This window comes from Panthera uncia, chromosome D1 (assembly GCF_023721935.1).
Source record: "Panthera uncia isolate 11264 chromosome D1, Puncia_PCG_1.0, whole genome shotgun sequence".
In the NCBI taxonomy this organism is placed as follows: domain Eukaryota; kingdom Metazoa; phylum Chordata; class Mammalia; order Carnivora; family Felidae; genus Panthera; species Panthera uncia.
The window spans coordinates 18,236,053-18,253,243 of record NC_064808.1 but is presented as its reverse complement, the minus strand read 5'-3'; positions in this window follow the sequence as shown (position 1 = coordinate 18,253,243).

Below are 17,191 nucleotides of genomic sequence, written 5' to 3'. Positions count from 1 at the left end.
ATGATGATGATGATGATGATGATGATGATGATGAAGGTAAGAAGGAGGAGGAGAAGAATTATTTACACTAGGTCCATAGGAAAGAGAGAGAGAGAGCTGGAGCCTTAGGGCAGAGAGACTCCATGGGAAAATGGAAAGATCTCAGTTCTCTGATTTTAACTCAAAGGTAAGGATTATGAATATAACTGAGTTTATACCTGGTGGCCTAATTGAGTCTCCAGACTGTTAACTTCCTAGGGTGACATCTCTGTTCCCTTCCCTCCAATATAAGCCCAAGAGCCCTGCCATGTTCCTGCCTCCTGGTCTACCTCCTGGGTTCTCTCTCCTTTGTGTAATGAGTGATACAATCTCTCCAGCTCCTCCATTCTTTGGGGTCCTTGCCATAAAGCCCAGTTTCCTTCCCAATTTGAGAGCTGATTCCTAACCACTGGGGAAAAAAAGTAAAATGCAACAAGTTAGGATAGTGACAAGTGTTCCTTATCTTTCTACATTACCCCAGACACAGTCCAATGTCTTTTGTTTCACTTTTGTTTCAGATTCTGACTCCCTCTCTTAGACGATGCCTGCAAATCTGATTGTCTCTTTTCCTCTCTTTCCTGAAGATGGCACTCACCAAACCTCTGGCTAGCCCAGACCCCAAGACTTCCTATATGCATAGGCCCACTGATGCATTCATTCATTTGAAACATATTTATCCAGCCCTTTCCAAGGGCACATGCTATGCCAGGCTCTGAGGATGCAGCAGTGAACACTGAACCATCTAGAGCTCTGCTGCCTAATAAGACAGCCAATAACTAAATGTGGCTGTTTCAATTTAAAGTAATTAAAATCAAATAAAATTTAAAATTTAATTCCTCAGTTTCACTAGTCACATTTCAAGTACTCAAAAACTACAAGTGACTCTTGGCTACCATATTGGACAGTATGGATATAGTACATTTCCATCATTGCAAAAAGTTCTATTGGCAGATGCTGGTCTAGAAGAGGATAAAGACACTGAACTAATGTACAAATAAATGAATTAAATAATTGCTTCTCTCAGCATCTCCAGAAAAGAGGACATAAATCTTAAATGGCCTCTGACTTAATACTTAAGTTGTGCCCAATGCTCCTCCTGGGCCTTCTTAAGCCACGGGGATTCTGAGAGGGAGTAGAAGGGGGCGCCATTTCTTGAATGCCTCTTCCCTGCCTGGACTGTGAACCTACAGAAATGTGACAGTACTATGACAATAATGTCTGCATGCTTACAACCAAGGCAGCAAAAACTGAGAGAAGTCATACTGGAGAGAAGTCAAACAGAGCTAGTAAACATTGGAGCCAAGATTTGAACATGAATTCAACTCAGACCTTGGGCTGCCTCCAGGAGGGTAAGGCCACCAAGAAGAGGCAGAAGGTACATACACAGAGAATCCTGGGGTGACTCTGGAATCCAGTCGTCCAATATTCTCATTTTTTGTGATCCATCAGAGGGCAAACCTTCTCGGGATTCACAGCCTAGGAAATCTGAATTCTAGTAACTGTAACTTGGCAATTCTTTAGCCTTTCTATCCCTATCCCTCAGTCTTCTCGGTTTTATTTTATTGTTTTCAGCGAGGTATAATTGATATACAACATTACATTTGTTTCAGCTGTACAACATAATAAATCAATACTTAATAGTCAATGGTATTGCAATAGCATTGTATAGTGACAGATGGTAGCTACAGAGCATGATGTGTGGACTTGTCAAATCACAACGTTGTACACCTGAAACTAATGTAACATTGGGTGTCAACTCTACTTCAATAAAAATATATATATCTGTATACATTGAGAAATGATCACCACAATAATTCTACTTAACATCTGTCACCATACATGGTGACACATTTTTTTCTCGTGATAAGAACATTTAAGATCCACTCTCTTAGCAACTTTCAAATATGCAATACAGTATTATTAACTACAGTCACCACGTTGTACATGTTATATGTCCCCAGGACTTATTTATTTTATAACTGGAAGTTTGTACCTTTTGAAAACAACGCTTCACCTATTTTGCCTCACCCTTTAACCCCTGCCTCTGACAGTCACCAATCTGTTATCTGTAGGTATGAACTTTACTTTTTAGATTTCACATATAAGTCAGATCATTTGATATTTGTCTTTCACCATCTCATTTTTCAAATGAAGGAGAATAGTACTGCTTATGTTACCGGGTCTTATGAGTTCTTTTAAACTGAGTTATAATTGACAAGACATTGAAAGTGTACAATGTGATCATTTGTGTACATATGTATTGTGAAAGGATTGTCCCTATAAAGGTAATTAACATATCCATCACCTCACATATTTACTTGTGTGTGTATGTGTGTGTGTGAGAGAGAGAGAGAGAAAGAGAGAGAACATTATGGGTTTTAAATGAAGCAAACTTTACAAATCACTTAGCACACTATCTGGCACACAGTAAGCACTCGGTTGTCATTATTACATAATGATCGAGGAGCCAGTAGAATGTGGAGGTCAAAGCTCTAAGCCAGACAACCTGATCTAAATCGCTGGTTTGCCCAGCCAGCACTAGCTTGTAACTGGGGAAATTGCTTATCCTCATTTGTAAATTAGGGATAACAATACCTTTTTTAAAGGGTTGTGGTAAGGATAATGAGACAATTTATGTAAAGAACTTGGCATAGTAACTTACCGGACACACAGTAACTTCTCAATAACTGGTAGGTATTAATACTGTTAATACAGGACAGAGGAAAAGAAGGGAAAGAGGCCATCAGCCCCCCTAGCAGCAGGAGCCTCAAGAATAGAGGGTGAGCGCCACCTAGTGGTCTCCAACTAAAAGCCAGCACAGCGAACAGTCGAGTCAAAGGCACCAGACTTCATTTCTAACTTCCTATTCCCAGGTAAGATCTTCTAGCCTCTCCCCACCACCTTCTGAAAGTCGTGGCCATGTCCTAGGGACTGATACAGGAGTGGAGGGGGTGGGGGAAAAGCAAAGCAAAACAGAGAGATAGTTTGCTAAAACCTTCTGGGCCACCATAGTGAAATGCTCAAAGCCCATAAACTGTGGCTGTCAGGAAGCTTCTGAAAGCACTTGCAGCATCAGGGATGAAGTTAACAGAGTTCAGAAGTTAAGCTGCATCTCAGCTGCTTTCTTTGTCCCACAATGTCGTGGTCTTGCTCCTTTTTCCCAATGTACAACTTCCTCATTCCTGCAAAGCAGCATCCTGCCTGGGAAAAGAGCACCCCACAGACCTGAGTTCAAGCCCCAACTCTGCCCTCGACTAGCTCTGAACTTCAGGAAAGTCACTTAATCTCACTACACATCAAGTTCCTACTCTGGAAAATGGATCAGTACTTCCCAGTGGGATGGGCATCGGCTCTGATAGGAAACAGAGCTGGGTTCATGGCTTTTCTGAACTTCCAATTTTCTCTTCTGAACTTTCTCTTCCACCAGATGCAACAAATAATTCCAGCCCTGATGAGCTGCTAAGAACATTACATGAACTAAAAGCTTGACATATAGAAGGCACTACACGTATCACAGCGGTCTTCATTTGTTATTCTATAGGTTTGTTGTGGGGTTTGAATGAAGTGATGTACATGACAGTCTGTAGCAGTATGCCTGGCACACAATAGAAGCTGTATGTTGTAGACATTGATGTGTTGTAGACCCAGATCACCCCCAAAACCTTCAGCACAGAGTGGCAACAGCCGAATAGCCCCTGAAATATGTTCTCAACCAAAGATGGCAGCCTTGCCCAAAGTCACACCCCTTACTGGGGGTGGCCCTCACCCAGTGACAGTCAATTGGTCGGATGCCCCAGACCTTTGTTGCAGCTGAACCACACCCCAACTTCTCCCTCTGTGTGCTCTTGTTTCCTCCTGTCCCCACAGCTGTGGATCCAGGGAACACTTTCCAGTGAACTTGTGTCACGTAAATCTTCTCAGTACGCTTCTTGGGGATTTGCCTGCAACACTTAAATGTTAGTTATTTCTTATACTCCTCATGCCCCTGCCTCTTCCTTCCAGACATGTAAACTGAGGATATGGAACAAGGATGGAGACAAGGGTACTTGTCTCTTACCACTTCATTGGGCAAGAATGAAGAAAACTGGGACATTAAAAGAATACCTAATACCTCAAACTCACTTCCCCCTTAAATTGAAATTAATTATTACTGAGTTACATAGTCCCCAAATTTTTAGGCAAATAACTGAGTTAGAGAGGTGAGAACTCTTCAGAAAATAAATAAATATTCCACAAAAATTTACAGAATGCAGAAACGCTGTTGAATTGACTGACAGTGAGTTAATAATTATAATAGCTACAATTTACTGAATATTTAGTACGTACCAGGCACTGTGATAAATATTTTACATGGATTATGTCATTTAATCATCACAAAAATCATAAAGGTAAATGCTATTATTATCACCATTTTATAACCGAGTTAACTTGGGCTTAGAGTATTAAATGATTTGCCCAAGGTCATGTAGTTATTAAATGGATGGGAGGCAGGATTTGCTTCTGGGCAGCTTGACTCCAGAATCAGCACTCTTAAATGCCAGATACACTGCCAACTAGAACTGAAATAATAACAGGACAGCTTTTCTATTTCCTTGATGGTTAACCCTTCGTTATGCAATAATTCTGATTTTTGAAAACCATTACTTAGAGTTCTAGGAATTCTAGCAGAAATTCCAGGAAATCTGAGGGCTTCTGAGCAATGTGTGGATTGTGGGTCAGAAGCCACCATTTTAAGGGGACAGCTGAGTCTTTCTAATGACAAGAGGAGACTATGAGGCTAGGACACTTCTATTATATTACCTTCAGCTGCCTCTGATTCAGCTTGAAGTCATTTTGCTCAGACTTGATGGGGCCTTGGGGGCCCGGGGCAGGGAGAGAGTCTGCTCCACTCATTTGGAACTTAGGAGCCGGCACCTTCCACAACCATTTCCTTTTAGCCCTCTTAGAAACCTTTCAACAGGGAAGCTAAAACCCCGGCTTGCTGACTTTCTAATTTTCCCAGGTCCAGGCCTGAGAAATGAGGGCATTCCACCCCACGGAGCCATCAGGAATGAAGTCATAGCAGTGGAATGTTCCCAGGAACAAGGACACCTGGAAGAAGGAGAAGAGTATGGGGGGGGGGGGGGTGGTTGTTTCCGTTATTTACTGCAGCAAAACAAACTGTCCCAAACCGAGTGGCCAAAAACAGGGCCAGTAAACCATAGTCCATGGGCCAAATTCAGCTTGCCACATGTTTTTGAAAATAAAGTTTTCGTGGAAGACAGCCACATCTCTTTGATTATATATTTTCTGTGGCTGCTTTCGCACTGTAAAGGCAGAGTTGAGCCATTGTGCCAGAAATTGTATGAAATCCTAAACTACTTACTATCTGGCCCTTTCCAGGAAAGGTTTGCTGACTACTGACCTACCATAATAATTTTCTACGTCTCACAATTCTATGCTTCGTGTCATTCTGCTGCTGCTGTCCTGGGCTCACTCAGGCAACATCATTCAGCTCCAGGGTGAGCTGGGGGTTGGGCTCAGCTGACACAGCCATGATAACTGAGCTTTTCTCTGACTGTGGTCCTTCAGCCTGAAGAAGGCTGGACTACGTTCCCCCATGTGCTGGTGGAAGTAGCCCTGGTACATAAGTGCTTATCAAACCTCTGCTCTGCTCGCCTCGTGCCCGTTGGTGTTCCTTCAGACACAGCAAGTCACGTGAGCAAGCCCAGGGTTAATGTGGAAGGTCATTATCCAGGGTGTAAATACTGGAAGGCATGTTCCTTGGGAGCCACCAAGGTAATCATGTATCACATTGGCATTCAATATTTTTTGTCAAAGAAATAAGTGCAGTAGGGCTGGCTGGAGGATAGAGTTTATTCACCCACTCATTCAACAAAGATTTAATAGGCCCCTACCATTTGCCAAGCCTGATCTGAGTGATTGCATGTGCCTGACAATTTGTCTAGGAGTCAGTTGCTGATATATTTTTCACAAAAGCCAAACTTGTGTTGATTCTCATGGAGTGAAGATATATTGAGCTTTTATGTTTTATACAGCATGGAAGCATTTTAATGTACCCTATGAATATTCAGTTCAGTGTAGATAAAATGCTCCCCCAAAAAGGAACTCAAAATAATTATACCTTTACTGTGTCCAGTTTGTGAAATGAAACCACAGGTAAGGCGAGTGAAGTGTGAGTTTCTCTGCTTGCTTCCATGAGGTATAGCCTGGGTCGTATTGATCTCAGAACACAAGCTCTTGATAGGGGTTTAGTTTCCCTTATGGTAGTGCCACCTCCAGAGGGGAGGGTCCCAGACTGGATGGCCAGAGTTCTAGATTCTCATCCTGTTCTACAGGTCCCTCACTTGGTCTCAAGGTAATGAAGTCAAGATCAATTTTTCACCAAACAGGAACACGGTTTGCCAATATCTGCTTTGGGGCACAAGCAAAGTTTGTACTTCTCTGCTCCTTGTGGTTAGATATAGCCATGTAACTTGCTCTAGCCAATGAAATATGAGAGGAAGTGACTGTCCCTTCTGGGTGGAAGTATTAAATTGCCAGGGCTCAATTCCACCACACTCTTATCCTGCTGCGGCGACTTTTGACAGCACATATAGATAGAAAGAGTGAAACACTGAACCATCATATGCAGGCTGAACACCCTAAAAAGTCATCCAAACCTACATCATAGGCGATATAGGCAATGATACTGGAATAGTGTTGCATGGTGACAGATGGTAGCTACACGTGTGGTGAGCATAACATAACACACAGAGATCTTGAATCGCGATGTTGTACACCTGAAACTAACATAACACTGGGTGTCATGTACACTCAAATAAAAAGTTACCCAAACCCACAAAAGACATTGTATGGGCAACCAATCCGTCCTTCCTGTTTTAAGCCAGGGAGATCCCACAGATGTTTGTTGTTACAACATAATAAGGCTAACAAAACCAGGCTTCTTAATAATAGCACCGCCTCTGTTTGGGAAACATATTCCTAATGTGCTGTTGGTGCACAGGAGGAGAATTTATTAGACGCTCAAGCAACAAAAGATAAGCTAAACATCTATGCATGAGATGGGGAAAGAAACTCTTTTGCTCTAGAGAGAGAGATACAGGAAAGGAAGGAAAGAAGTAACTTATAAGATGATGGAACTCTGAGTGCTAATGTCACCCCTCCTTGTGATCTCCAAGTCTTCAATAAGGTGGACTTTAAATCTCTATGAATGCTTCATAAGAATGGTTCTTATCACTTATTAGTATGCTTTTGTTTATTGTTCATTTGTTTGCTTGTGGGTTTTTGTTTGTCTGTTTTTGTGAAAGCCAGTGAAGGGCTGAGTTTCAAGACACAGGCTGACACAGGGAAGGATAGACAGCCTGTTCCATCACTACACACAGAATAGAGGCAGAGAGGGCCATACAGTAAAAATACAAGCCTTTGGGAAACCAAAGAACTCCCAGCACTTCAGCAACAATAGCTAACACGAAGTGCTCACCACATGTCAGGCAAGGATGTAAGCATTTTACACTGAGCTGTTTAAATCTTCATAATATTACCTTTAAGTTCAGAACTATTGTTATCCTCATTTTACAAAGAAACTGAGACACTGAAAAGTTAAAGTCGGCGTGCAAATAGCTCCCCCTTCTGGACCACTCTCCAAACGACTGGCCCCTTCTCCTGTAGATCTTAAGACAAATGTTTTGTCTTCACCGGGACTATCCCCAAGCACGATATCTGCCTATGTCATTCTATATCACAGCACCTGTCACAATCTGTGGCAATTTTTATTTGTGTTTTTAATTTATGTATTGTTTTCCTCCCTTCATCTCTTTGCACATAGTAGGCCTGTTTTGATTAATGAATGGAGAACATGGAGGAAATAGAGAAGCACAGAATCTGCTCATTCTCCATGAAGGGAAAGCAAATGGAGGGAAGAGTTTTTCTCATCAGCTTCAGTCGGTTGCTGCAATGGCAAAAGGTGGGGAAGACACAAGACTGCAGAATCTAAGAACTTAGGTTCCGAAGTCAGATGGATCTGAGCTTGAATCTCACTTCTGTCACCAATCAAGGTGAGTAAACTTGGAAATTCATGTAACCTCCTGATTTCTCTGATATGGCACAGAATTAAGCCTATACTTCACAAACCAGGAGGGAAAAAGGGAGATCCCACGTGGAAAGCACTCAGCATAAAGCATAGAGAAAATACTTAATATGTGAGGTGTCACTTTTGTCATTGTCACTACCATTATTATGAAAAGCACTTGCTGTGTCATCTCAGCTACTCTCCTTCCCTCTCTCACATGCTCTCCATCCTCTGAGACCCCACAGGGCTAACAATCAATCCAAGCTAGGAAGGTGGGATCAGCCCCAGGCTCCACTACACCTTTATCATTGTTAATTCACAAACTGTTAAATGTCCTAATGATCAAGAATAAAATGCCATATGATCCAATAATTCCACTACTGGGTATTTACCCAGAAAATGAAACACTAATTCGAAAAGATATATGCAGGGTACCTGGGTGGCTTAGTTAGTTAAGTGTCTGACTCTTGATTTCAACTCAGGTCATAATCTCGTGGTTCATGAGATTAAGCCCCACCCACATCATGCTCTGGGCTGACAGCATGGAGCCTGCTTGGGATTCTCTCTCCCCTTCTCTCTGCCCCTCCCCGACTGGCACTCTACCTCAAAATAAATAAATAAACTTTAAAAAAAAAAGAAAAATAGGGGCACCTGGGTGGCTCATTCAGTTGAGCTTCTGACTTCAGCTCAGGTTCATGGGTTAGAGCCCCACATTTTATTCAGCACTGACAGCTCAGAGCCTGGAGCCTGCTCTGGATTCCATCTCTCTCTCTCTCTCTCTCTCTCTCTCTCACACACACACACACACACACAAATAAACGTTTTTTTTTTAAAAGAAAATATATATGCACCATTTTGTTTATTGCAGCGTTGTTTACAGTAGCCAAGATATGGAAGCAACCTAAGTATATGTATGTATGTGTATATATATATATATATATATATATATATATATATATATATAATTGAATATTACTCAGCCATAATAAAGGATGAGATCTTGCCATTTGTGACAACATGGATGGACCTAGAGGGTATTATGCTTACTGAAATAAGTCAGACTGAGCAAGGCAAATACTACATGATTTCACTAATATGTGCAATCTAAAAAACAAAACAAATAAAACAAAAAGCAGAATCATATCTATAACTTCAGAGAACAACCTGTTGATTCCCAACAGGAAGGGGAAGGGGATAAGTAAAATGGGCAAAAGGGAGCAGGAGATGTAGGCTTCCAGTTATGGAACAAATTAGTCACGGAAATAAAGGACACAGCATAGGGAATATAGTCAATGATACTGTAATAGCACCATGTGATGACAGACAGATGACAGCTACACTTGTGATGAGAAGACAATGGTATAAAGATGTCGAATCACTATGTCATACTCCTGAAACTAATGGAACCTTATGTAACTAATGTCAACTATATTCAAATGAAAAAAAATTTTTTAACTTAAAAAAAAAGTGGACTCTATTTATGAAACATTTCATACTGTATAAAGTGCATACAAAGTCTTTTGAAGAAGGTGCCATACTTCAGACAAAATGAACTTTCTTTAGCATAGGGAAAAATTCTCAATTGTTTTCACAAACTCCACGTTTAAGAAATCTAGAGCAAATTTCCAGAGCTTTTAGCACTTTGCAACACAAAGGGTTCAAATGGAAGGCTTTGTCAAAAGTATAAAATAGGTAGAGCCAGCTGTTAATAACTTAAGCATAGGCTGAAATTCCTTAAAATAAAACAAGTTGTTCATCCTCACAGTACTTTTTTGTCTTTTCAGTCTTCACAACACATTAATGTAGGAATTCCTCTTACCTGAAGATGGAAAAAGAAGGCTGAGGCAGTAGAATTAACTGAGTGATTGGCCAAGAAGATTTAATAATAAAAACTGCTGCCATTAACCTCTCTTGGTCTTACTTAACTTAAGCCTCAACACCTTCATTTAGGAGTGGAATGCCCGGGGGCATGTTACGGAGAAACACTCAAAATATGGTACCAGTTATTATTAGCATTATTATTATTAGGCTGTCTTTATGTGACAGGTTCTGGGCAATATGCTTTCATTTTAACCTCACAGCAACCCTCTGATGTGGAATAATTATTATTCCCATTTGAAGATGAGAACACTGAGTTTTGGAACAGTTTAGTGACTTGCTGAAACTCACAGGGGTAGAAATGTTATTGGTCCCCTCTGTCCAGTTTCCTATCCAGGGCAGTTAACCCCTTTTGGTGTCTCCTTCTCAATTGCCCTTCTATAGCAGGGATCATATGGGGCAACATCTGAGTCTACAATGGATGACAGACAGTGGAAGGAAGTGAGTTGACCCTCAGCAGATTGCCCATCCAGAACTTTTTTCCAGGTAAACAACCCATCGTTTTCCTCTGGCTGTTATCTCCCTCTTGGTTAGTGCTTAGGAAACTAGTCTGAGTTCCTGGCCTTTGTGACCCAATGGGGCCTCAACTAACGTTTGCATAATCAACTGGGTAAGTCCTGTGATGGTTAATTTCACATGTCATCTTGACTGAGTCAAGAGGTGCCCAGATATTTATTTGGTCAAACTTTATTCTGGGTGTATCTGCAAGGGTGTTTTTGAATGAGATTAACATTGTAATCAACAGAATAAGGTGGATTGCCCTCCACAAAATGGATGGGCCTCATCTAATCAGTTAAAGGCCTGAACAGAAGTAAAAAAAAAAAAAAAAAAAAAAAAAAAAAAATCCTATCTCAAGTAAGAAAAAAATTCTCCAGCAGACTGCTTCAAGACTGGAGCTGCACTGTTAGCTCCCCCGAGCCTCCGTCTGCCAGGCAACACTGCAGAGTTGGGCTTGCCAGCCTCTGTAACCGCATGAGCCAATTCCTTACAACACATCTCTTTCTATGTGTACATATTCTATTGTTCCTGTTTCTCTGGAGAATTCTGACTAATACAAGCTCACCACAGTTTTAGGAAAAGGAAGTCACCTTTGGTTGTCATCCTCTCAACATGAGGACAGAGAGGAAAAGAACCACTGACCCATGACTTACAGGAAGAAGAAACACCTTTATTGACTATCACTTTAAGAATCCCCTACATATTGGGGGTGCCTGGGTGACTCAGTTGGTTAAGCATCTGACTTCAGCTCAGGTCATGATCCCCCAGCTCATGGGTTCAAGTCCTTCGTCCGGCTCTGTGCTGACAGCTCAGAGCCCGGAGCCTGCTTCGGATTGTATCTCCCTCTGTCTCTCTGCCCCTCCCGTGCTCATGCTCTGTCTCTCTCTGTCTCTTTCTGTCTCTCTCTCTCCCAAAAACAAATAAACATTAACAAAAAATTTTTTTAAAGAATCTCTTATGCATTGGGGCACCTGGGTGGCTCAGTCAGTTGAGCATCCAACTCTTTTTTTTTTTTTAAGTTTATTTACTTATTTTGATAGCTAATGGGGGAGGGGCAGAGAAAGAGGAAGAGAGAGGATCCCAAACAGGCTCCACACTGTCAGCACAGGGCTTGAACTCAAAAGCCATGAGATCATGACATGAGTCAAAACCAAGAGTCGAATGCTTAACTTACTGAGCCACCCAGGTGCCCTGAACATCTGACTCTTGATTTCAGCTCAGGTCATAATCTCATGGTCATGGGGTCAAGCTCCATGTTGTGCTCCATGCTGACTATGAAGCCTGCTTGCCCCCTCCCCCATGTGTGTTCTCTCTCTCTCTCTTTCTCTCTCTCTCTCAAATAAAAATAAATAAATACAAGCATCTCTTACTCATCGAGCAAGCAGCCCAGCCAGAACCAGGGCTGTCTGACTCTAAGGCATCTGTTCTTAACCCCTTATAGTGGGTCGAATGGTGGTTCCCAAAATGGTATGTACACTTCCTAATCCCCAGAACCTGTGCATGTGACTTTATTTGGAAAAGAGGGTCTTCGTAGATGTAATGAAGTTAAGGATCTCAACATGAGATAACGCTGGATTATCTGGGTGGGCCCTAAATCCCATAACAAGTGCGTTATAAGGGACACACAGGAGAGATTTGGTAAACAACAGAAAGCCTTGTCTATTATTTTAAGCCACCAAGTTTATGGTCATTTATTATCACAGTCACAGGAAACTAATACACACTTGTTTCTAATATTGGGAATATAATCACAGGGAGCAAATTGACCTCCAGAGAGCAACTTGCAGTGACCAAGGATCATCCACTCTTGAAACATAAATGAAGAGATCTTAAAATGGTACAAGGGAAGGGGGCTAACATTGACTGGGTACATCCTGTTGGCCTGGCACTGTGCTAGGCACTGACCTCTATCGTTGCATTTAATCTTGACAACAACCTTATAAAGTAGATTTTACTAATAAGTATGTAAATCTTCCCTGACAGGGCCCAAACTGGATTAGGAGGATGTGCTTTGATAAAGAACTGTAAGACTCCAGACATACCTTAACACATCCAAGAAATAAACACATTTAACCAAGAGGCAGTTAGGTGTCGTAGTTAGGGGTACAGCTATCAGAGCCAGAATGTCTGGATATAAACCTCAAAACTCCTACTCACCATCTATGTGACCCTGCTCAGGTATTTAACCTCTCTGTGCATTGGTTTCTGCGCCTCTTAAATGAGGATAATGCTGGAAGCTGCCTTAAATAATGTTGCTGTAAGTTAAAGCATGTAAAGCATTTAGAATGAAGTCTGGCAGATAGCAGCCACTCCATAAGGTTTCACTATTACTGTAGCACACACGCTATTAAGCACACAGTAAACACTCAATGGATATTTGCTATTATTATCATCATGAGTTCAATTAAGACCTCGCTAGACCCTAATCTTTCTCTGATATTTCGAGGGAACCATGATCTTTTTTTCTGCGAGAATTAAAAAGACCTCCTTGGAGATGGAAATTGGATTAAAATAAAAGCTCTCAGAATGTAGGCTCTCAGACAGATCCAAAGTACAAGGCATATAAAGTAATAGCAGGGGAGGGGGGCGGTTCTTTAAGCCTTTCAACATATATTTAATAGAGAATTACACCCAACCGCAAAATTACAGAATACAGAGATTCAAACATAGTCACAGCACTGGCAATGTCACATCTCACTAGAGCAAATGCGCTGATTGTTAGGTAGGTAGGTGAGGGAAGGGGTAGGTAAGCAGAAAGAGCGAACGGTTTTCCTAAAAATAAAATAAAATAATGAAGATAAAAACAAAGTAAAAAACTCCTACTGCCAAGAAATATGTAGGCGCACTTGCCATACTATAATAAACTGGTCAGAAAAGTTTGAATTCATTTGTTTACTCCTTAGCCCATTCCTTCAGTTATTTAACATTTACTGCCCAATAATAAATAGTTCCAAGTTTTATTGTCTCATGGTAGTGTATGCAAACAACTGCAATACAGGCTGGAAAGAATTGAGTGTTGTAGAGGAACAATAAAAGGAAAGAGATGTTCACCGCAAATTTGCAGGCGAAGTGTTAAATCAGACAACTGTCCACATTTCTTTGCGTCCCTCTAAGGCTAATTTCAGACTGTGTCATCAGTCACATGCCACAGTGTCAGCCTATGAAAACCTTCCCTTGGCTGGTTGTGCTGTACATTGATGTTATTGCTTTGTTGTAAACCAAATACATTTTATTTATGTGTTTTGTTTATCATTTCTCTCCCTCTACCAGAATGTAAGCTTCCTGCCTGCTTGACTTGGTTGCATTCTAAAACAGTACTGGCTCATAAGAGGCGTTCGATAAATACTTGCAGAACAGTAAGCCGAAAAAACACAACCTCTATTCAAGCACTCAGCTTGATAGAATGGAATCCAGATGGCCTTTAAACATTCCCATTGATAGAGGATGCCATTGCAAGTCCCCCAAAAGGAGATCAGCACCCTCCTCACCTCTCCCTTCTCTGGGAAAAATCCCAACCTCCTCCATCTGTACATATGGGCCCCTGGAAACTGTGTTTCCTTTGTATGACGTTGCATTCTTGGTCTTAACCGATTGGACCAAAGCAGATATGTCACCTAAGCTGAGCCAATTCAATTCTCTTTTCTGGGACTTATTTTGCCTTTGTAAGAAGAGAGGGAGTTCAACAAAATGACCTCTGAACCCACTTACAGATCCCATGGCAAAGAGAGAGAGTATATGTAAAATTACAAAACTCACTTTAGAAAAGCTGGACATGATAGAAAAGCATAAAGAAAGAAATAAAAATCACCCGTTTGTGAGAGTTTATAGTAATGAAAACTGGGAAACGGCCTAGATTCCCCCAAAGAAATAGATAAATAAACTATGGTACATCAATACTAGGTGCTACTCTCATGGAAAGATCTACAGAACATATGTTAAATAACTAAAACAAGGCACAGAACAAAATTTGCAATGTATTACTATTTATATATATATGTTATTATTTATATATATATATTACTATATATATAATATACATATATATATATTTAGAACTACGTATTATACACAAAGGTATATAAGAATATAAACCATACTGGTAGCCATAATTTTCTCTGGAGAAGAGAGATGTGAAGAGGAACTTCCGGTTTTCATGTGAAATATTTTTGTAGTATTTGAATGTAGTATGACAGTACCCTATTCTTATATTACCTTGTTTAAAGGAGAAAACTTAAAATTATGAAAAGATACTCAGTAAGCAGAGTCAATTGAGACTGGAGACAAGGAAATCTTTTAGGAAGCTGTGCTTCTAAACTTGAATGTGAGGTGATGGGGCCTGAACTTGGGCAGAAGGAATGGTGAGAGGGGTGCCCGGGTGGCTCAGCGGGTTGAGTGTCTGACTCTCAGTTCTGGCTCAGGTCATGATCTCACAGTGCGTGAGTTCAAGCCCCATGTCCGGCTCTGCACTGACAGCGTGGAGGCTCCTTGGGATTCTCAGTCTCCCTCTCTCTCTGCCCCTCTCTCACGAGCTCTCTCTCTCTCAAAATAAATAAACTAACATTAAAAAAAAAAAGAAATGGTGAGAAAGAGATAAATCTGTGACAGATTTCAGGTGTAGAGTTGAGACTTCTGATTGGTTGAATATAGTGGGGTGGGGGAGGGAGAGTGTTTGGGGATGAGTGGCAATGAGTGGCAATATACTTTCTTTTTTTTTTTTAACGTTTATTTTTGAGACAGAGAGAGACAGAGCATGAATGGGGGAGGGGCAGAGAGAGAGGGAGACACAGAATCTGAAACAGGCTCCAGGCTCTGAGCTGTCAGCACAGGGCCCAAAGCGGGGCTCGAATTCACGGACCTCGAGATCATGACCTGAGCCGAAGTCAGATGGATACTTAACCGACTGAGCCACCCAGGCACCCCATGCAATATACTTTCATGTAAAGAGCATGGGCTTTGGAATTCGGCCACCAAGGCCCAAAGCTCAACTCAGCCCTTTACCAACTTCAGGGACATTGGGCGACTTAGTTCACATCTCAGTGTCTCAGTTTGCCCCTTTGTAAACGGAGATGATGATACTATTTCCTAGCTCACAGGGCTCTTGTCAATCAGTTCATGTAAAGTGCTTAGAACCTTGTCATTGCTCAGTATATGTGGGCTATTATTAGAATGACTCCTGTTAGTATCATCACCACCATTATCATCAACATTTTCTTCATTAGGGCCAATCCCAGGCCTTAGCTCAGGGGACTAGCTGGAAATAGGGGAAAATACAAAATGATTTAAAGCATGCTCCAAGAGTGAAAGTCAGAGAGGAATAAGGAAACCAAGAAGAGCTCACAAGCCTGATTACTGTGTCTTGCGAATAGGCTGCACTGGGAAGGGAAAGACATCGTGCTGAATAAAACTGCCAGGAAAGTTAGATAAGATTAGGTTTGAAGAAACTTATATGATTAGCTATATTTTAAAGCAGAGGACCACTGATTGAATCTCTTTTTCTTTTCTTTTTTTTTTTTTTTTGCTTTATGTTTAAAATCTTAGATATACAAAAAACTAGAGACATAGAAATACACATCATGTATATATTAGCATATTCTAATTGTGATGAATTAAAGCATGAAGCCAAAGCAAAACATGAACATGCATAGCCTCACTTCCTGCCCCTGACCCCTTTCTCTACTTTTACACATATACCCAACACTACAGTGAACACTTAACTTGAAGGACGTCATCAAAATACACTTTTATTATTGTCTTCCATTATCTCTTCAAAATTTATTTTTGAGGTGGAGTAATCTCTGGCCCTAGAAAGAAATAATGGCAGACCCATGACTTTTCTGCTCACTCTTAGTTAAGAGATACTCCTCAGTTCAGAAATTAAAATGTCCATTCCAACACGTGAACCCAAACTCGAAGTCTAATTTGCAATCACATCTTCTCTGTCCCGCATGGGGCCTCCTTCCTATCTTGCCCTTCCGCTTCTCATCCCTGACTAAAGGGAAGGTGGTTTCTGAGCCCTCCTGGGCAAAGGGGGAGTGAGAAGAGGGGAGAAATTAGTACATGAGAAACATCTTGAATTGTGCAGTACTCCAGACATTCTCTGGCCTGGTAGAGACCAGGTCTTCCACATGGGCCACTTTGTGGGACGCCCATGAGGTGCTAAGCTGTTCTCAATCACCACCTACTTTCTGCCACCCCTGACTCCTGTCATGGGGCTTTCTCACCCTCAGGCAGAAGACCCCTGGAGCAGGACTTTGAATGGATCTATTATCTCTCTCTGTTATGGCCCACAGTTGGTACAAGGAAATCACTCCAACCCCCTTCCTCCATCCAGCAAAATCTGGGAATGTGTGTAGGTCCCAACATGGACACCTCCACTCTGCTGCCACAGGAAACTCAAACTTTTTCAGGCATGCTCAGGCACCGCTCTTTTGCGTCTCCCAACTACAGGCACCACATCTCAGGCTCCTAAGAATAGACCCAGGCTTCAGGGAAGGAGGTAACAACTTCCCTAAGCTACTCACATTGCTAAGTACACCTCTCTCAGAAACAAAACAAAACCTCACCAATTCCTCTCCTTTACTCCATAATCCTTTTTTTTTTCTTAATGTCTATTCACTTTTGAGAAAGAGAGCGTGAGCGGGGGAGGGGCAGAGAGAAAGAGGGGGACTGAGGATCAAAAGCAGGCTCTGCACTGACGGAGCCAGATGTGGGGCTCGCACTCATGAA